Source organism: Callithrix jacchus, chromosome 11 (assembly GCF_049354715.1).
Source record: "Callithrix jacchus isolate 240 chromosome 11, calJac240_pri, whole genome shotgun sequence".
Classification (NCBI taxonomy): domain Eukaryota; kingdom Metazoa; phylum Chordata; class Mammalia; order Primates; family Cebidae; genus Callithrix; species Callithrix jacchus.
In genome coordinates, this window is record NC_133512.1 from 94,227,672 (window position 1) to 94,250,091 (window position 22,420).

Below are 22,420 nucleotides of genomic sequence, written 5' to 3' on the forward strand. Positions count from 1 at the left end.
AGACAGGGGACGCAAGGACATTGCACGGATTGCCTTCCCTAGTCGCACCTTAAAGTTTCAAATATAGGGATTTCGCCTATTTGTGGCCTATGGTAGCATTTCAAGCAAAGCCAATCTGTAGGAATTTCCAACTGTATCTTCTCAACCAGAAAAAAAGAGAATAAAGCATTATTTAGATGTGGTAAAGGCCCTGGAGTTTACCTTGCTCCATGATGGCCTAAAACACCTTAATGTTTTGACAACCCTCCATGAAAACCCTGGGAAGGTTTATCAACTGCCAACAGTGGAGCTCTCAGGCACAACAGGCATGTCCCAGGGCGGGCAGGCAGAGCGAGGACAGCACTCCAGACCCCTGTCTGAGTCCACTCTGCCAGAGCCAACTCGCTGCCATGGTTTTGTACTGAACTTCCTGTAAGACTTGCAAGAAAGAGCTCCGTAGTTGAAGCTCACTGAGTCCTATCCTCTCTACAGGATGCTGACAGGGTTTACGGACATAATCACATACGTAATTGATGGGCCATTGATCAGGGCATGAAAGGCATTGAGATTCACACCATCAGTCACATCTTCCTCCCAGGCATGTTGGGAAAACATCCTCTAAGAGAGGTCACAGTGTTCTCCTGTGTTCTCAGAATCTTGACAGAGAGGAGACTCTAAGACGAAGAATGGATAGCTACTGAGCTTCTGCGCTGATCTACGGGACATCCGACCCTAGGCTGTGCCTCACTGCTGGGCTGATCTGCAGGGGATGTGGAAAGGGGTAAGGAGGACAGGGATGGAAGGAACCAGGCAGCATCCTCAGGCATCCTAAAAAGACAACAGTGGCCAAGAAGGAAACCCTTCATGAGAACAGCCCCCACCTTGTCGTCTGCCTGTCCTCTGCCTCCTTATCCTCTCCCTTAGGATGGATCTCTGGGTCTGGGCCCAGGTGGCACATACCCTGAGTACAGTGTAGCAGTGTGACTTGAAGCCTCGGGTCCCTCAGTGCCTGGTCTGCCAGCTGTCATTCTGGGCCAGGGACTCAGGTTTATACCTACAAAAGGGAGGCTGTGGTGGCCTCTAGTCATCGAGTGCTGTTCAGATTGCACAGATGAATAGGCAGAGAAGAGCACCTGGCACCCATAAGAACCCAGGAAACATCGGCTATCGTCAGTATTCCTTCTTTTATTCCAAACCCCTTATTAAAGATGAAAACACGGAAGCCAAAGTGACTTCTCAAGATCAGGAAACTCAGCTCTTCTGATGGAGGGACTGGAACCTCTGTACTCAGCCTGGCTGGTGCCAAGTTGCTGCCTGGGTCCTCAGCTTCTGTATACGCGCACAGGGTGCATTCTCTCACTCACTTGGGCCCTCTATAAGCATTCCGCAGTGTGGGCTGTCACCAGAACCTCTCTGCATCAACGACCATGTGTTGGGAACTCAGGAGACATGAGTCAGTCATTGATTTCACCCTGCTCTTAGCAGACAGGGAGCAAAACTGTCCTCAGTGCAGCTGGCTCCCAATCCACACAGAGCTCGCAAGGACACACAACCCCATCTATTGCTGGGTATGCGCTGAGGTTTACGGGTTTTGGGGGGAAGCTTGTTTCAGCATCTTGATTTGAAATGCAAATGTCTAAATATTTTGCATCTGCGAGGGCATGTTTAAGTTCTTTAGTAATTTTCCACACTGGTTCTGACAATCATAAAATATATTTGTGCTCAAAGAAAATATTGTCATGCCCAGATACATTCATCATTCCTCATCCACTTGTTACAAATGCTGAACATAACGCATTGTAAACATTACAAAGCAAAGTTATTTACTCTTATTTTCCCAGCTATCTTACACATATTTTCCACCTTTGAGGAGCCTGGGTTTTTCGTTTCGCTTTGTTTTTTGAGATGGGGTCTCACTCTGCCACCAAGGCTGGAGTGCAGTGGTATGATCTTGGCTCACTGCAACCTCCCCCTCCCGGGGCTCAAGCAATCCTACCACCTTACCCTCCCAATTAGCTGGGACAACAGGCTCATGCTACCATACCCAGCTAATTTTTGTATTTTTTAGTAGGGGGTCTCACCAAGTTGCCCAGGCTGGTCTCAAACTCCTGAGCTCAGGCGATCCACCTGCCTTGGTCTTCCAAAGTGCTGGGATGATAGGCATAAGCTACCGCACCTTGGCAAGCTTTTTTCTTAATGTATCTTATTCTCCAGCCAAACTGAAGTTAAAGATAGATACTGAACTATAAAAATAGCCCCTGCCTCAAGGAGTTATCCTTCATACGACTCTACCTCCATTCAGAGAAACACACTGGGCACTCGGTGAGTGCTCACTAAAGAGGCCCGAGATTTAAACAGCAAACGCCAAATGCGTTCAGGAAGGGAAGAAGTGACTCAGTGCCCATAAGGTCAAACAAGGCCCTGTGAACATCAGGGGCAAGAGATTGTGAAGACGTAAGAAATGAGCAACAAGTTTCACAGAATAGTCAACAATTCCAGATAGCAGGTTTCCATTCTGCCTGCAGAGTGAGTCACCTGTCTACACAGCGCTGCAGATGACCTCAGGAAATTAATTCTGCATCTGGAAGCTGTGCAAACTCAGAGAGTTGCAGCCCCAGGGAAATAACTCTCTTTTTACCCTCGTGACTCAGAAGCATTGATATTGCTCGAGAAGATTGTCCCATGCCACAAAACAAGGTAGCTCAGGTCCTGGACAAACACGACTCACACGGTGCCTGATGCTCCTCTCAGAGGAGAGCTGGGCTGCCCACGTGGGTCTGGAGGACACTGTGGACTCTGCCATAGCTGGAAAGGGGCATGATGGGGCTTAGCGTTTCACGTGGGAGGAATAGGGAAGCAAGCCGGAAGAAAGGAAACAGGCCTTAGGTGATCACCAGGTGAATCAGTCATTGGCCAGCCGTGTTAAGTCACTTGAGAGCCTCATGGAAGCTCTTTGGCTCTCAGGCTGCCACTCACTCTAGTTTCTAAGGTATTGAACAAAAGATGATGTGTGTGAAAGCAAAGGCGTAACTGACTCTCTACGAATGGGATTCCATGTATTCAAGAAATTCCTACCTAGCACTTGATTAAGTCTGGGATGTAATGAACTGTCTTCATAGAGTCATGTCTTCATGGTGCTAACGGCCGAATTCTATAAACACCAACTGTTACAAAAGCTTTAATAGTAGGGTACAGGGCAGTGGGTAGATGTCACTTATAGGGAGATGTTCTTTAAAACTATAAATACCAGGAGGCTGAGGCAGGAGAATTGCTTGAACCCAGGAGGCGGAGGCTGCGGTGAGCCGAGATCGTGCCATTGCACTCCAGCCTGGGTAACAAGAACGAAACTCCGTCTCAAAAAAAAAAAAAAAAAAACTATAAATACCACTAAGATAAACAGTGTAATCACTTCCTCTCTCATTACAGGTGAGTGAGTTTTTAGTTGGTTTTCTCAGATGCCCATTCCTCTGCTTTCCCTGGACCCCTGGCCATGGTGTGGCTGTCATTCTCCCTGGATACTAAGGTCTAGCATCAGGTAGTGGAGGCAGATATCCTGATGAGTCTAAGTCTTGGTACAAGGAAATTAACTACATTTAAGGGTCTGGGGTCCCCTAGCATACTTTCCTACAATCAAATACAGGATGTGAGTCAACTTTATGAAACAATGTCAGTGGTTGCTGAGAAGAGCAACGATTCATTCGATTCATGGATTCTTATACCATGAAATTAAATATAGACTATTTGATTGAATATTCAGGAACTTATCTTTCGGCTAGCTCCTGCATATATTATTAAATTTTTTTGGCAGTTTCTATGCATAGTCAACTTTTAACTTTTCTTGTTCTCCCGTTTTCCCCTCCTAACTAGAGATATGTCTTTGTGCAGCTGAACTTGGACCTGCAACCTCTTCTTGGTCTTATTTTCCTAACTGTTAAATGAAAGATGCTAATTTTCCTTCCAATTCTCGCAGTCGGTGACTTGGTAGAAGGACAGACCTGGCCATGACACTGTGACCTTCTCAGGGACATCCTGATGGTGCTGGGCCCTTTCTCACTCGGTTCTCTTTCACACGTCCCCTCATCAGGGTGACCTTCCATGATCTCACTTCTGAAATCCACTCTCCTCATCCTTCCTCGTTCCTCCCTTGATTTTTCTCCTTAGCACTCCTCACCTCTTGACCAGTGCTTCTCTATTTATCTCTCTTCTTCTCTTATTCAAACGTCGGTGGCATGAGCACAGACCTGCCTCTTTTGTAGCCTGCTCTATCCCCAGACCCCGAACAGCAGCGCTGCATGTAGTAGACATCTAGTAGCTATTTATTGTTGGATGTTTGATAAATGCATTTGCCTTATCTGATTGTCGGATGGCCTGACTTTTGTGTGCTTAAGAGGAAAGCTGTGTATAAATGAGCATTCTCGGTTGGTTTGTATACAAAACAGGCGTGTGTGTGTGTGTGTGTGTGTGTGTATGTGCTGTGCACCCTCACATTCAGACAGAATAAAAAGACCTCTATAACAGGGAAGCAAGCTGGAAGAAAGGAAACAGGCCTTAGGTGATCACCAGGTGAATGCTTGTCTTACAGCAGGTGCTCAGTGAAATGTGCTGAATGAAACTACATAGAAACTGTGTGTTACTCACTCATTCACCAGATAAACAAGAAGTGACTGAAGACTCAGACACAATGGGAAGTGAATATTAAAAAACAGAGTAACAAGGTTCCCAGCCTGGCTAACCCAGAAGGGAGCTCAATCCTGAAGCCAGAAGCAGCGCTGTTGAGTGGGGAGTGGAATGGAGACCAAGCATCTAGCCGCTGCATTCCATGGGAGGGTTTCCCTCCAATTTAACCTCGGAGGACCACACCAAGCTTTCCACTATAGGAACTGCCATGTGCCATTACCATGGTGCTTACAATGAGCATAGACAAAGAACTACCATATTCAGACATTCTGAAGTAGTCATTAGTGTCACTGAATGGACACAGAGAGAGGGATACAGATTTTCCATTTTATTAATTCAGGGAGAAGATTACCTTCCAAAAAAATTGCCTTGTCATTTATTTTAGTGACACTGCTATGGTTGAAGCCAACTCCAAAAACAGCTCAACATTCACAAGATGTGCATAGATACAATCGGTTTCCTGACTTTCAAAACAACCATGGTTTTTTAAACCAAACCTCATCTCACCATATGAGCCACTTTGAGTATCTATTTTATTAATTGTTCTTGACACTGAACTAACTTTTGTTGTTTGTTGACTGTAGAAATTTGGAGGTGATTTAAAAATTTGAGAACATAAAAGTTATTCAAAAGACTTGGAAGGACATTATTCGAGAAGGCTACCAAGGTAAGAGTTTGAAGGGAAAATACACACTCTACATTCTGGCATGTCCTTTTCCAGTCTTTGTTTTCCTTCTAAACAAATCATTTATAAGAGTCTGTAGTTATAAAACATTTACACAAAAGAAGATTGTTCATTCCAGGTAACCCCAGGTCACGTTTTGGGGAAATTAGAAGTGCCACGTCTGTCTGTTGGGATGGCCAGGGAAGGGTTTCCTGAGAAAGAAACTGTGAGATTGAACCGTGAAGGATAGGCAGGAATTGTTATGATTTCTGCACCCCTACATTTGTCTAAGATAGGAAGAACTGATTGCCTAATAAAAACCTTCAAGATATAATAATTTTTTAAAAAAATGTTCAACACAAAACAGTTTTTTTCATGCTAAGTGATTTTTTTTTTATCTTTTCAAGCCAATACCAAGTGAAATGGAAAGAGCCATTTGCTATTTCTCCAGAGGGCATTCATTTCCCAGTCCTCAGGGTGTGTCAGCACAGTGGAGTGTCCCTTGAAATGTCACCTAATGGCTGCAGTCTCCAGTGCCACCAAGAGTCAGGGCCATCTGTTGACTTATCCATAGCCACAAACCTGAGGGCCCACTGGGTGACAGGAAATGAATGAGACATTGGATTTACCACAATAAATGACGCAGTCCTGGACCCTGTGGAATGTTGCTCAGACACCAAAACGTACAGGTTTTTGTCAACGCTTCCTTATAGTATAACATGAATAGCATGGCGAGCAAATGCCGTGGACGTTTGGAAGCAGCAATGATCATGGTGGCCTGAATCCGTCAGTGGCTCTCTGGAGGAAGTGATGTTTCACCTGTGTCTTGCAGGTAGGAGGACTTAGGTAAGAGTGAATGCCATGCCTCCCATCTGGTGCTTTTATTCCCACTTAGAATTACCTTTTCTCAATTACCCGTAATTATTGTATGCCAATATATGCAAATAGCACATTCCAAGAGAAGCTAATTTTTTTTCTATCAAAGGGTGTTATCAAGCACATTATCTACTAAATCTGTCACATTGCACCTCCCTTCTTCATTCCTTCTTAAAGGAACTCATGGGATAAATTGTCCTTATGTTTTACTAGAAGGAAATAGCTAGTGAAGGGCTTCTTTGCTTTTATCAGTGGCTACTGTGAATAGCAGCTCAATGATTTTCCCTCCTTGCCATGGCTATTAGGAAGCTCAGAGCTCAATCTGCGGTTTACTTCTGGCAACTGCACTAAGGCACAGACTCCATGTCACTGGTGATCACTCTGAGATTTGTTGTTTTCTGATTCCTCTGCTCCAGTCAGGCTGGTCCCTCCATTATTTACTTAAACTGTAAAAGACATTGTACTTTTGAAGGTTCTGAAAATCAGATGAGTTCGGGCACATTGAGGGTGGGATGGCCGTAGACTTGAGCAATGGGATGGAGGAGGCAGAGAGAGACAGCTATCCCTTCAAGTCAAGGGAATTGGAAAATGTTTGTCAAAAAGGAGGTATGTGACCTGTATTTTAAATAATGAACAGTATTTCAAGAGAGAAATATGAGGGATGAGAATTATAGGGACGCAGTGGGCCCCTTATAGGCTAAGGAACTGCCTTACTGGAGCAAGGAGACAAAAATGCTTAGAGCTTTTTTGGAGGAAGAGCAAGCACCCCCATCTGTTTGTAGTGTCAACTGCATGTAGGAGAAGAGGGTGACGATGATAGAATAATTAGAGCATAAAGAACTTTAGCCAATTCTGTGATTAAACAGACAATGAACATCTGATAGGCAGGAATTGATATGCGTGAGACTGGGCTTTCCATGGTGATCTGATGGCAGAGAGTAGGATGGATTCGATGCTGGAGAGAACAGCAGGCATGGGGCAAACCAGGGGACTGTGCCAATCACGTGGGATGCAAGTGGTGGCTACAGAAGAGAAGGGCACTAGTTATAGGACACCACTTACATCGGAGAAAGAATTGTCAAACGTGGTCACTTTGCATAGAAAATAGAAGAGAGATTCTAAGTGTCAAGGCTGGATAACTAGAGGAACAGGGATTTTAATAAAAATCAGAAGTCAGGAATAGGGGCTCATATAGCTAAGGAAGCCCAGTGAAGTGAGTTTTGTTGATAAAATGTGACAGGATGTTTAGTGGGATTTAAAAGACAATTACAAATGAAAAGATAGAGCTGAGAGCAAAGTAGAGGTGGCCTTATAGATTTGGGAGGTACTATGGTCTGAATGCGCCCCCCCCAACATTTATGTGCTGGAAACAATCGCCAGTGCAACAGTGTTTGAGGGGTGGGGCCTTTTGGGAGGTGTTCAAATCATGAGGCTCCACCCTTGTAAATGGATGTATTAAAAAAAAGGGGGGGTTACAGGAGAGGGCTCACTCTCTTCCACCTTCTGCCATGTCAGGACGCAGCAAGATGGCCTTTGCCGGATGCCAGCACCTTGACCTCAGACTTTCCAGACCCCAGAACTGAGAGAAAACAAATATCTGCCCAGGCTCAGGTATTTTATTATAGCAACACAAAGGGACTAACACAGGACGTGTAATAAGTTAACGATGGAGAGTAGCTGGGGGGAAAGACTGAGAGAAAGATGCTGGAGAGGCAGCTGCAAGGTGGGGAAGTTGGAAGAACCTCCAGGAACATCAGTGTGTGAACTCAGCTCATTCCCCACAGACCACTGTCTAATGGGCAATGAATTACTCAGCAGGACCACATGCTCCAAACTGGTCCCTTGGGCCCTAAATTAACATATATAGGATTGGACAAAATCATGATGCAAAGACGGGTGCAGCCAGAGCCCACTGAATTTAAGCAAATGCACATTAGTGTAACCAGGGGAAAGAAGACTCTAAATATCCCTGCTGCAGAAAGCTAATGCTCCGTTTTTAAAAATCGCTTAACACTTCATTTTTTAGCTACAAATACATTTTTGTTAGAATAGCTACTAAAAACTTACAAAGAAATTTACATGGCTTGGCCTGAATATTATTTTCTTCTATGGATGTAAACTACTTAATTCAGGAAGTGTAAGTAGAAAATTGAAAGTTCTTTCCCTGTTTTTCTTTCTGATATACTAAAAATTACCAAAGAAGATCGAAGATCATTCTAAAAGATATGTGTTTTTAAAAAATGTGATTCTCCAATAAGAGAGGCAAGCCAGAGTCATAACAATGCTATCTCTCCCTCTCTCTTTTTTTTTTTTTTTTTTTTTTTGAGACTGCCAGAATCATAACAATGCTATCTCTGCTTTTTTTTTTTTTTTTGAGACTGAGTCTCACTCTGTTGCCCAGGCTGGAGCGCACTGGTGCGATCTTGGCTCACTGCGAACTCTGCCTCCCAGGTTCAAGTGAATCTCCTGCGTCAGCCTCCTGAGGAGCTGGGAATACAGGCATGAGCCACCATACCTGGCTAATTTTGTATTTTTAGTAGAGACAGGGTTTCTCCATGTTGGTCAGGCTGGTCTGGAACTCCCAGACTCAGGTGATCTGCCCAGCTCAGCCTTCCAAAGTGCTGATTACGGGTGTGAGCCACTGCACCCAGACTAACAAAGCCCTCTTCAAATGCTGTGAGCTATCTGCTTCCAAAATCCAGTGTGTGCTCTTTACTTCCTCCTTCACCATTCACCTACTCAGCCTGCCGACCGCATAAGGAAGTGTTTCTTCTCGGCATTTGCTTCCAAACACATTGCTCTTATTATTCCATCAATCTAGGGACCCCTTTATCCTCTGACTATAAGGATGATGGATACCACTGCACATCCCAAGGGGACTTTGTATCCTCACATTTTTGTAAGGACCCAGAAACAATCGTGGCCGTTTAGTAACCAGAAGAGACGTATAATTTGAACAGACTTCCAGCAATTAAGAGAAAAATCTCAAAAAGAAATCTGGCCCTTCTCTTCCTAAAGCTTAGTAAACTTGTACGTCACTCCTTCGTCGTCTTTTCTTCAATGAACTTTACAAATATGTTACATGTGGACAGGTCACTACACTTCCCTGAGGTCCCCACACTGTAATACCATAGGCGACACCTGGAGACAGTCATGGAGGGTGGGGTTCCACTGCCATGAAGGCCACCATTAAAACGAGAGCCATGCACCTGCCTGGGAGAGGGGGCTCCAGGGCAGGCAAAGAGCCAAGGCCTGTTCTCAGAAGCCACCTCATGTTTTCCAAACAATAGGAACTGGTACTAAAAGGCAAAAACAAGCCTGAGCCCTCTCCCTTGACATCTGCATCCACATTGAATGCCTCTCATTTTATTAACTGTGTATTGAAATTGATCGCAATTCCCTGGGCAAAGAAAAAAACAGTATGAAAGAGTTGTCTTTTTGAACATTTAAATTGTTCTCTCTGATTTCCTGGCTGTCCTAGGGCAGAAGGATGTCTCAGAGGTATTGGGGTCACCCTGGTAGTTAGGGGCAAGATCCAGGGACCCGTGGGTGAAAGGGAGGGATGGCCCAGTGAGGCTGGAAGGGGGCGGGGCTGCCTGAGAGTGGGGGTGGAAGAAGGTGGGACTTAATAAGAGATTGGCTCTGGCTGGAAGAGGCGGGGCTGGCAGGGGATGAAACTGTCTGAGGGTGGGGCTGATCAGGGGGTGGGGCTGGCAGGGGGCGGGACTGCCTGAGGGTGGAGCTGAGAATGGCCAGGGCTAGCAGGGACAAGACTTTCTGGGGGACTAGCCCTGGCTGGCAGAGGCAAGGCTGGCAGAGGGCAGGACTGAGGGCAAGGCTGGCAGGTGGTGGCACTGGTGGGGGTGTGGCTCTTAGGGGTGGGGCTTGCTGGGGGCGGGGCTGGCCACGGCCAGGCTGGCAGGGAGCAGGACTGTCAGGTCAGGGGATATTGGAGACAGGGCTCCCCCAGCATCCTGCAGGTGGGCAGATCCCTGTGTAATTGGACATACTGTCGCTGTCCTGGCCTAATACAGTGGTCCACCTCTCCCATCCAGAGATAACACGTGGCAAACCTCCCACCAGCACCCCACAGGCACCCACACCCTCCTACCTCTGCACCACACCAAGCATCCCCAGTGTTCTCCAACCCCAAACTCTTTCAGGCTAATTCTGGGGCAAGTCACTGCCTGTGGGCTCCAGGGACTCACCCCAGCAGTGAGCACCCCCCTTTCCCTCCCTGGACTGCAGCTGGGGTCCTGCTTCCTGCACATGTTGGCAAGGAAGCTGGAGTCCTGCCTCTGGCCTACCTTGGCAAGGTGAAAACTCGCAGGGTACCCTGAGGCCCTGCTATCAGGACAGCGGCCAGCCCAGGAGAACCTCTGAGTTCCTCCTCAAATACCAAGCCCAGCCCCGTGTGCACATGCATGCACACACATAGTCACAGAACTCTCACCCCCTCACTCCTCCACACTCACACACTTGCACACTCATACATTCACCCACTCACACGCACACAACTCTCCCCCACATTCACACATTCACGAACTCACAGTACTCTCACTCCCCCCTCAGTCTCCCACACTCACACACTTGCACACATACATTCACCCACACTCACGCTCACACAACTCTCCCCCACTCACACATTCACGAACTCACAGTACTCTCCCCCCTCTTTCCCCCCTCACACACTTGCACCCATTCACCCACACTCATGCTCACACAACTCATTCCCCCACTCACACATTCACCCACTACCACTCACACAACTCACTCCCCCACACATTCACGAACTCACAGTATTCACTCCCCCCTCCCCCACACTCTCACACACTTGCACACCTACATTCACCCACACTCACGCTCATAACTCACTCCCTCACACATTCACCCACTCACACACAACTCTCCCCCTCTTCCACACTCACACACACTTGCACACTCACACATTCACCCACATATAAACTCACTCTCCCACACACATTCACCCACTCACAGTACTCTCCCCTCACTCGCCCACACTCACATTCACCCACTCACACTACTTCCCCTCACTTCCCCACTCACACACTTGCACACTCACACATTCACCCACACTCACGCTCACAACTCTACCCCACACATTCACCCATTCACAGTACTCACTCCCCCACTCACACACACTTGCACACTCACATTCACCCAGTCACACACAACTCAGTTCCCCTCACTCTTCCACACTCACACACTTGCACTCACACATTCACCCACACATGCTCACACAACTCTCGCTCCCCCGCACTCACTCCCCCCTCACACGATGGCACACACATTCACCCAGACTCACACACACAACAGACTTGCACACTCGAACACACACTCAGCCACTCTGTGACACACGCAGCCTTTCTCCCATCTTCACACCCACCCACCCACTCACACTCACACTCTCCCACCCTCACACCCGGTGGGTGCTGCACCCCAGAGCGCCGCCCTCCTCCGCCCACAAGCCCGGCTGCTCTGGCTGCACCTGCACCTCCTCGCGGGCACCGTCCATGGAACTGAGCGCTCTGGGAAAGGGCAGGGGAAGGGCGCGCCAGGGAAACGCTCATCAAATCCCCTCCAGGTGCAAACGCGGACCCCTCTTTCCCTCTCCCACCGTGCTGGCCCGCCTCACTCCGATGCATCACGGCTCTCCCGGCTTTCGCTGACTCCTCGTTTTTTAAGTCTTCGGAAAGCAATGCAATCTCCATAGTAATTTGGAGTTCACAGAAACTGCATTTCCGGGACTCATTTATTCCTGCGAGTCACTGCTGGAGGCTAGATCATTCCTCATTTCCATGATTTCCTATCCACACTGAGAAGCTTCAACTCCAGCATGCCCACCCCGACGTGCCAGCCACCAGGCAGCAGAGCCGGGAGCGCCCCTTTCCCCGGCTGCCCTCTGAGCTTCCTCAGTGGGAGCATCCCCGATGCTCTCTGACTCATGGGTTAGGGAAAGGCCTCCTTTCTGACCCCTCTCCCCCAGAAAAGGGTGGGTGAGACCAGAGCTTGGAAGACAAAAATAAAAGCCTTGATAATTCTAGTTCCACATGAATAACGGTAGCTGGTCCACCTCTTCCCCCTTTGCACACACACGTAACCACACCTTACCAGCACCGCAGGGAGACCAGAGGACACAGTGGTATCCACTTTCTGATGGGTCGCAACGAGGAGGGACATCGTGGCCATTGCCATCCATACACACCCCAGAGCATCCAGACCCCCGGAGCTCCTCCGACTGGTCCACTCCAGCACTGTCAACCCTCCTGGCTGGGAAGTGGAGCAAAAGGCGCCAGCTTCTTGTCACCCTCGGTTTGATGCATCACTCTTGACGCCCTCCCTCCCTCCTCCATCAGGGAAAAAAGGAAGGGGGAGAGCCACCCATCTAAGATTAAGTTCACTGAGACAATCCCATCCTCTCTGGAATTCTCCAGGGACAAAGGGTGATTAGAGAGCAGTTGCTGAGCAGCTCTGGATGTGTTTGGGGAATGGCTTCCAGGGTTCAAGTCCTGGTGCCCCAATTTAGTTCCTCCTGGCATGCTGTCTTCCCCCTCGCTCTGCTCCCCCTCCTCCAAGCTCATCTCCCGGACCAATTCCATACTGGCCGGTGACGAAGCACCCCACCTATTTATGCAGCTGCCTCCTCACTCTCATAAATTATATCAGTTTCCCAGACGAAGGCCCCTTGGCTCTGAAGGAGGATGCCATTTTATTTATGCTGCACTTACACACCTGCATATTGAACTCTATATTTAAATCAGACAACAAATCAATGGTACCAAGGGGAAACAGACAGAGAAAGTCCGCGTGTCCTCCCCAGCTGCAGCGCCCCAAAGCTCTCTGCTGGGTCCTCTAATGGTGACTGACCCTAGCTATGGTCAGCATGCCACCCTACCTCATGCTGCTCCTACATCAATTTCCCCATCCAACGGAAATGGAATGAGACTGACATTTATTTTAGTTTTCTTGGGGCAAAAAAAAGAAAATGCTTTGACTTCACTCCTTCCCACCTCTGTAAATTGTATGTGTGAATTACCTAGAAGGCACTCATCTACAAACTAGATTGAGAATCTCCCCATAACTCCTTCCCTGGTAAGGGGGAATAAGCTTCCAAGAAGAGTTTTCTTCTCTGACTACACAAAACAAGCATTCTTTGGGATGGTTTCTAAGTCTGCTCAGTTCACAAGGGGAGTCTGAGAGCCAGTGATTCAACACAAGCAAATTGCACTGAAGCCCCAGGCTCGGGACTAGAAGCTGTCTTAGTGGAGAAGTGTGTACGGTGAGCGGAGCACATCCACAAACAATGACACCAATTCGTATTGCAATCTACTTCTCCTCCTTGGGAGTTCTTCAGTCTAATCATGAATAAATCATCAAGGGTGATCTGTAAAACTCAGACGTATAAAGCCTTACATCTTGGTGCACGGCAACTTATACCAAACGATAAATAACATCTCCACAGATTGTAAAATGTTGCCTTTCTAAACAGTCTGCGCCTGGCTAAAAATGAAACCAATCAAACCACACCAAGTAAACCTTACTCTGGATAGTGTGGCTGTACTATAAATTTCTTTTATAATCTTTCAGCTTTATTCAAATTGAATGATTCATTGGAACTTTTTCAGTACCTCCTTATGGGACCATCTCCATGGAAGGGGCTCTGTAGGATAAAGAGATGGAGGAGACGTCAACCTTGCTCGCTTCAAAAGCTTACAAATCACTCGACTGGTTTTCCTCATATGAAGTCAGCAGCATTTCTTGCTGAAATTTAAGTTGTACATGTATTTTTTAGTATACATTTGTCAATGCCTGAAGAAAGAAGCACTTTCAGAATTCCAAAGGAAAAGTTCACCTACGAGTCCTCCTAAAACTTCCGGTATTCACTGTTGTAGCATCAGGAGGCTGAGGCAGGAGAATTGCCTGAAGAGAAATCACGCTGAAGCTCGGCAGATTCTCATAGTCCTCTGCTCCCTACTTGCACACGTCCTCTAATGAGTCCTTCAAGTTTGGACTCAGACAAGGAGGTTATATTATTTCTATTTGCCTAGTCTTTTCTTAAGGGCAGTTTTCCAGGTCTGTAAGATCTAAGCAAATGCCTCAGTGGATCACATCTTAATTAAAAATTGTGTGCCCAATTTGGGGCCTGAAGACATGAGATGAATAGGTTTTGAAAGGAGTTCAGAAGAAACCATTAAAAAAAAATAGAGGCTGGGCGCGGTGGCTCAAGCCTGTAATCCCAGCACTTTGGGAGGCCGAGGCGGGTGGATCACGAGGTCAAGAGATTGAGACCATTCTGGTCATGGTGAAACCCCGTCTCTACTAAAAATACAAAAAGTTAGCTGGGCACGGTGGCGCATGCCTGTAGTCCCAGCTACTCAGGAGGCTGAGGCAGGAGAATTGCCTGAGCCCAGGAGGCGGAGGTTGCGGTGAGCTGAGATCGCGCAATTGCACTCCAGCCTGGGTGAAAAGAGCGAAACTCCGTCTATAAAAAAAGAAGGAAAGATAGATAGCTTCTCTACCTAGACAAACAGAAGAAAAAGGCATTTCTGAGGAGACATGATTGCATGAAATGTGTTAAAAGCAATTTTTTTACATCAAGACTTCTTTAAAGTGTGGCAAATGGATATCTATTTTCTATTTCCAGTGGAGATGGGAAAGAAAAGAGTTGGATTTGAATTTCATCAGAAGGGATGTAGGTCATACATTAGAATGTGCAACCAGTGAAACCAAAGACATTTTTCTGTCTACAGCCACACCACCCTGAATACACCCAGTCTTATCACAGACATTTTTTTCCCTTTCTCTCTCTGGATGGTTTTAAAAAATGTGTGGGTGTTTGTGACTACTCAGATGCCTAGAAGTCAGACAGGGCTACAGATCTACTTTTGTGATTACTCAGATGCCTAGATGTTAGAGAGGGGTACAGATTACCTGTTAAGGTGTTTTATTTTTTCTTACCCCCAAACTGTTTCCCAATTATGGATTTGAAGTAAAGAGTTTTCTTTTTCATAGCTAGATTTTTATTCCAGAATGTCAATTTCAGAGAGATATGGAAAGTTCATTTTTCTATCCATCCCAAATGGTCAAATCCCAGATCTAAGAAATATAGCTTACTTCCTAAAGTGTTATTTAGTCTCTTTCCTTTTTCTGTTTTTCTGCTCAAATTATTCAATGTCTATCAGAGTATGGAGTGTTCATTTTTCCACTGGATTTAGTCAATGCCTGTCAATATAATCTATTGATTACAAAGTCAAGACCTAATATGACAAACCCCAACTCTTTCTTTTCTTAGTCCCATCTACCACAGCAAGATTAAAAAAGAAAATCATTTTCTCACTGACCTGGAAGAATGGGAGTCTGGCCAGTCACATGATCAGATGGGGATGCCTTGGGTCACCCAGGGAGCAATGATGTTAGTCCTCAACAGAATTTCTTCCTGGTCCCACTATGAATGAATCTACAGAGGGCATCATGCTAAAGCTGTGAGCTAATGCTGTCACTCTTAGGGGACTGGTGAGTCTGGAGACCAGAAGATTGAGATACAACTTTGTCCAGTCCCTCATGATTCCTCTTCTTCTACAGATTATTTCCGCACCCCTTCAAAGTATCTCACCTCTCCCGCTAGCCAATCAAAGATCTAATCCCAATCCTCAGTCAGTGGGAGGCAAAGTGGACTTGAAACAAGAACTTCCACTCCCATTAGAAGGTAGAAAGACATACTGCATGGGCAAATAGGTTACAGCACTCAGTCAGCACTGCAGACAAGGGCCTGCCTGGGTCTTAATCTCTCTATTTCCCTCATACAGTGACTGGAAGGTCCTGTGTGTTCAGCAAAGGTTGGCCAATATATGAAGGACCATTCTAGCTTGTGGAATGAAGATGCATTGGCCCCTTTATCCCTAGTGCACTAAACGTGAATAGTGCAAGGGTCCTTTCCTTCAATACACCGGCACAAATGGCAGAGATGAGACTGGGAGATCCACCACTCAAACTTCCTCACCACAGATCATAGCCTTGTTCTTAAGGGAAAAATGTCATAGAAGCCAGAAATGAGATCAGAGCTCTCCACATATAAAAAGTTTATATTAAAAGACCTTGAATTTTAAAAATTAAATTGAATTCAATGATGACATCCTCCTGGGGGAATTCATGGAAGAAAGAACAAGTGGGGATGTTGCAAATGGTATCAGTACACTGTACTGTCTGTGTCTCCCTCTCCTGATTCAGGTATGCAAGTAAAAAATCAGCAGAACAGGAGTCTGTATTTCCACAGCATTCATTTATTCTGCAATAAAAAAATGAGAGAATTCCCCCTGAATTTGCATCTGCTCCAATGCAGCTTCATGTACGAATCATCCAGACTGCTTCTTAGGATACCAGGATTTGCAAGGGAAGAAACAAAGTTTGGCAAGTCTCCTCTTCATGTCCCCAGATGCCTTAATTTGGGGGTTGATTTCTGGTAATATTGCTTTATGTACACATTTCTATGAAGAGTTTTTCTTTAGGCCCTCCTGTGAAATGCAGAAGGAAGCATTAGCTACAAAGATTTCTTGAACTTTTAAATTACTGCATAATTTATGAAATTCTTATATTAATATACAAATCAGATAGAAATCACAGACAGAAGGAGAAATAGCTCTAAGGATTATGATAAATGGTTTCTAATCCTGGGATACCCACACATTTGCTGATGTGAGTGATATTCAGAGAGATCTAATGACTTGCTCAAAATTTCATCTGTGAAGAGAGAGAGAGAGTGTGTGTGTGTGTGTGTGTGTGTGTGTGTGTTGGACAGAAGGATTGTTAGAATAAGCAGCATGTGTAATGAGGATTCCCCAGGCAAGATGGCTGAATAGGAGCAGCTCCGGTCTGCAGCTCCCAGTGACACCAACACAGATGGTGGTAATTTCTGCATTTCCAACTGAGGTATGCAGTTCATCTCATTGGGACTGGTTAGACAGTGGGTGCAGCCCACGGAGGGTGAGCAGAAGCAGGATGGGGCTTCACTTCACCCAGGAAGCACAAGGGGTCAGGGAACTCCCTCCCCTGGTCAAAGGAAGCCACGAGGGACTGTGCCATGAGGGATGGTGCTATCTGGCCCAGATACCACACTTTTCCCACAGTCTTCACGTCACATACCAGGAGATTCCCTCAGGTGCCTATACCACCAAGGCCCTCGGTTGCCAGCACAAAACTGGGTAGTTGTTTGGGCAGACACTGAGCTAGCTGCAGGAGTATTTTTCATACCTCAGTGGAGCCTGGAATACCAGCAAGACATAACTGTTCACTCCTCTGGAAAGGGGACTGAAGTCAGGGAGCCGAGTGGTTTTGCTCAGCAGATCCCCCACCTCCACGGAACCCAGAAAGCTAACAGCCACTGGCTTGAAATTCTCACTGCCAGTACAGGAGTCTGAAGTTGATCTGGGCTTCTCAAGCTGGGTTGGGGAAGAGGTGTCCACCATTGCTGAGGCTTCAGTAGGCGGTTTTCCCCTCACAGTGTAAACAAAGTCACCAGGAAGTTTGTACTGGGCAGAGCCTGCCACAGCCTGGCAAAACTGCTGAAGCCAGACTGCCTCTCTAGATGCCTCCTCTCTGGGCAAGCTGTCTCTGAAAGAAAGGCAGCAGCCCCAGTTAGGGGCTTATAGATACAATTCCCATCTCCCTGGGGCACAGCACCTGGGGGAAGGGGTAGTTGTGAGCATAGCTTCATCAGACTTAAATGTTTCTGCCTGCCAGTTCTGAATAGATCAGTAGATCTCCCAGCACAGCGCTCAAGCTTTGCTAAGGGACAGACTGCCTCCCTGACCCTGTGTGTCCTGATGGGGAGACACCTCCCAGCAGGGGTCGACAGACACCTCATACAGGAGAGCTCCAGCTGGCATCTGGTGGGTGCCCCTCTGGGATGAAGTTTCCAGAGGAAGGAGCTGGCAGCAATCTTTGCTGCTTTGCAGCCTTCACTGGTGATACTCAGGCAAACAGGGTCTGGAGTGGACCTCCAACAAACTCTAGCAGACCTGCGGAAGAGGGGCATGACTGTTAGAAGGAAAACACTAATGAACAGAAAGCAATAGCATCAATATAAACAAAAAGGACTATCACGCAAAAACTCCATCCAAAGGTAACCAACATCAAAGACCAAAAGTAGATAAATCCACAAAGATAAGGAAAAACCAGCGTGAAATGGCTGAAAATTCCAAAAACCAGAATGCCTCTTCTCCTCCAAAGGATCACAACTCGCTGCCAGCAAAGGAACAAAATTGGATGAAGAATGAGTTTGACAAACTGACAGAAGTAGACTTCAGAAGGTGGGTAATAACAAACTCCTCTGAGCTAAAGGAGCATGCTCTAACCCAATGCAAGAAGCTAAGAACCTTGATAAACTAGAATAACCAGTTTAGAGAAGAACATACATGACCTGATGGAGCTGAAAAACACAACACAAGAACTCCATGAAGCATACAGAAGTATCAATAGCCAAATTAATCATACGGAAGAAGGGATATCAGAGATTGAAGATCAACTTAATGAAATAAAATGTGAAGACAAGATTAGTGAAAAAAGAATGAAAAGGAACAAACAAAGCCTCCAAGAAATATGGGACTATGTGAAAAGACCAAACATACATTTGATTGGAATAACTGAAAGTGATGGGGGAGAATGAAACCAAATTGGAAAATGCTCTTCAGGATATTATCTGGGAGAACTTCCCCAACCTAGCAGGGAAGGCCAACATTCAAATTCAGGAATTACAAGGACCACCACACAGATATTCCTCAAGAAGAGCAACCCCAAGACATATAATCATCAGACTCACCAGGGCAGCCAGGGAGAAATGTCAAGTTACCCACAAAGGGAAGCCCATCAGACTCACAGCAGATCTCTCAGCAGAAACCCTACAGGCCAGAAGAGAGTGGGGACCAATATTCAACATCCTTAAAGAAAACAATTTTCAACACAGAATTTCATATACAGCCAAACTAAGCTTCATAAGCAAAGGAGAAATAAAATCCTTTATGGACAAGCAATTGTTGAGAGATTTTGTCAGCACAAAGCCTACCTTACAAGAGCTCCTGAAGGAAGCACTAAACATGGAAAGGAAAAATCAGTACCAGCCACTGCAAAAACATACCAAATTGTAAAGACTATTGACACTATGAAGAAACTGCATCAACTAACAGGCAAAACAACCAGCTAGCGTCAAAATGGCAGGATCAAATTCACACATAACAATATTAACCTTAAATGTAAATAGGCTAAATGCCCCAATTAAAAGACACAGACTGGCAAATTGGCTAAAGAGTCAAGACTCATCAGTGTGCTGTATTCAGGAGATCCATCTCATGTGCAAAGACACACATAGCCTTAAAATAAATGAATGGAGGAAAATTTACCAAGCAAATGGAAAGCAAAAAAGCAGGAGTTGCAATCCTAGTCTCTGATAAAACAGACTTTAAACCAACAAAGATCAAAAGAGACAAAGAAGGGCATTATGTAATAGTATGGGGATCACTGCAACTGGAAGAGCTAACTATCCTAAATACATAAGCACCCAGGACAGGAGCACCCAGATTCATGATGCAAGTTCTTAAGAGACCTACGATGAGATTTAGACTAACACACAATTATAGAGGGTGACTTTAACACCCACTGTCAGACAGATCATTGAGACAGAAAATTAACAAGGATATTCCAGACTTGAACTCAGCTCTGGACCAAGTGGATCTAAGAGACATCTATAGAACTTTCCACCCCAAATCAACAGAATATACATCCTTCTCTGCACCACATTGCACTTATTCTAAAATTGACCATGATTGGAAGCAAAACACTCCTCAGCAAATACAGAAGAACAGAAATTATAACAAACAGTCTCTCCGACCACAGTGGGATCGAATTAGAACTCAGGATTAAAAATCTCACTCAAAACCATACAACTGCATGGAAACTGAACAACTTGCTCTTGAATGACTCCTGGGCAAACAATGAAATGCAGGCAGAAATAAAGATGTTCTTTGAAACCAATGAGAACAAAGATACAACGTACCAGAATCTCTGGGACACAGCTAAAGCAGTGTTTAGAGGGAAATTTATAGCACTAAATGCCCATATGAGAAAGCAGAAAAGATCTAAAATTAACACCCTAACATCGCAATTAAAAGAACTAGAAAAGAAAGAGCAAACAAATTCAAAAGCTAGCTGAAGACAAGAAATAACTAAGACCAGAGCAGAACTGAAGGAGATAAAGACATGAAAAACCCTTCAAAAAAATCAATAAATCCAGGAGCTGGTTATTTGAAAAGATTAATAAAATAGATAGACTACTAACCAGACTAATAAAGAAGAAAGGAGAGAAGATCAAATAGATGCAATAAAAGCTGATAAAGGGGAAATCAACACTGATCCCACAGAAATATACACTACCATCAGAGAATACTATAACCACCTCTATGCTAATAAACTAGAAAATCTAGAAGAAATAGATAAATTCCTGGACATATACACCCTCCCAAGACTAAACCAGGATGAAGTAGAATCCCTGAATAGAGCAATATCAAGTTCTGAAATAGGGGCAGTAATTAATAGGCTATCGATCAAAAAAGCCCAGGACCAGAGGGATTCATAGCCAAAATCTACCAGAGGTACAAAGAGGAGCTGGTACCATTCCTTCTAAAACTGTTCCAAAAAATAGAAAAAGAGGACTCCTCCCTAACTCATTTTATAAGGCCAGCATCATGCTGATACTAAAATGTGGCAGAGACAACATAAAAAAAGAAAATTTCAGGCCAATATCCCTGATGAACATTGAGGTAGAAATCCTTAATAAAATACTGGCAAATCGAATCCAGCAGTACATGAGAAAGCTTATCCACCACTAGCAAGCTGACTGTATCCCTGAGATGCAATGCTGGTTCAACTTATGCAAATCAATAAATGTAATCCATAACATAAACAGAACAAATGACAAAAACTGCATGATTATCTCAATAGATGAAGAAAAGGCCTTCAATAAAATTCAACACCCCTGCATGCTAAAAACACTCAATAGACTAGGTATTCATGGAATGTATCTCAAAATAATAAGAGCTATTTATGACAAACTCACAGTCAATGTCACACTGAATGGGAAACAGCTGGAAGCATTCCCTTTGAAAACCAGCACAAGACAAGGATGCTCTCTCTCTTCACTCCTATTCAACATAGTATTCGAAGTTCTGGCCAGGAAAATCAGGCAAGAGAAAAAAATAAAGCATATTCAAATAGGAAGAGAGGAAGTCAAATTACCCCTCTGTTTGCAGATGACATGACTGTATATTTAGAAAACCTCATCATCTCAGCCAAAAAAACTCCTTAAGCTGATAAGCAACTTCAGCAAAGTCTCAGGATACAAAATCAATGTGCAAAAATCACAAGCACTTTTATACACCAATAATAGGCAAACAGAGATTCAAATCATAAGTGAACTCCCATTCACAACTGCTACGAAGAGAATAAAATAACTAGGAATACAATGTACAAGGGATGTGAAGGACCTCTTCAAGGATAGCTACAAACCACTGATCAAGGAAATAAGAGAGGACACAAACAAATGGAAAAGCATTCCATGCTCATCAATAGGAAAAATCAATATCATGAAAATGGCCATACTGTCCAAAGTAATTCATAGATTTAATGCTATTCCCATCAAGCTACCAATTACTTTCTTCACAGAATTACAAAAAACTTTAAATTTCATATGGAACCAAAAAAGAGCCCATATAGCCAAGATAAACATAAACAAAAAGAAGAAAGCTGGAGGCATCATGCTACCTGATTTCAAACTATACTACAAGGCTACAGTAACCAAAACAGCATGGTATTGGTACCAAAACAGATATATAGACCAATGGAACAGACAGAGGTCTCAGAAATAACACCACATATCTACAACCATCTGATCTTTGACAAACCTGACAAAAACAAGCAATGAGGAAAGCATTACCTGTTTAATAAATGGTGTTGGGAAAATTGGCTAGCCATATGCTGAAAAGTGAAACTGCATCCCTTCCTTACACCTTATACAAAAATTAACTCAAGATGGATTAAAAATTAAACATAAGACTTAAAACCATAAAAATCCTAGAAGAAAACCTAGGCAATACCATTCAGGACATAGGCATGGGCAAAGAGACTTCATGACTAAAACACCAAAAGCAATGACAACAC

General features: G+C 44.9%; 1 protein-coding gene and 1 long non-coding RNA gene across 3 annotated transcripts in view; one reads left to right on the forward strand and one right to left on the reverse strand.

Annotated features, from left to right (window-relative positions):
• The window catches only part of DPP6 (dipeptidyl peptidase like 6), a 1,158,816-nt gene that overhangs the window by 911,336 nt on the left and 225,060 nt on the right, over positions 1-22,420 (reverse strand). The window lies entirely within an intron of this gene.
• On the forward strand, positions 676-6,370 carry LOC144578406 (uncharacterized). Its single transcript, XR_013524131.1, has 3 exons — positions 676-760; positions 5,241-5,323; positions 5,728-6,370. It is a non-coding gene; the product is annotated as an uncharacterized LOC144578406 (long non-coding RNA).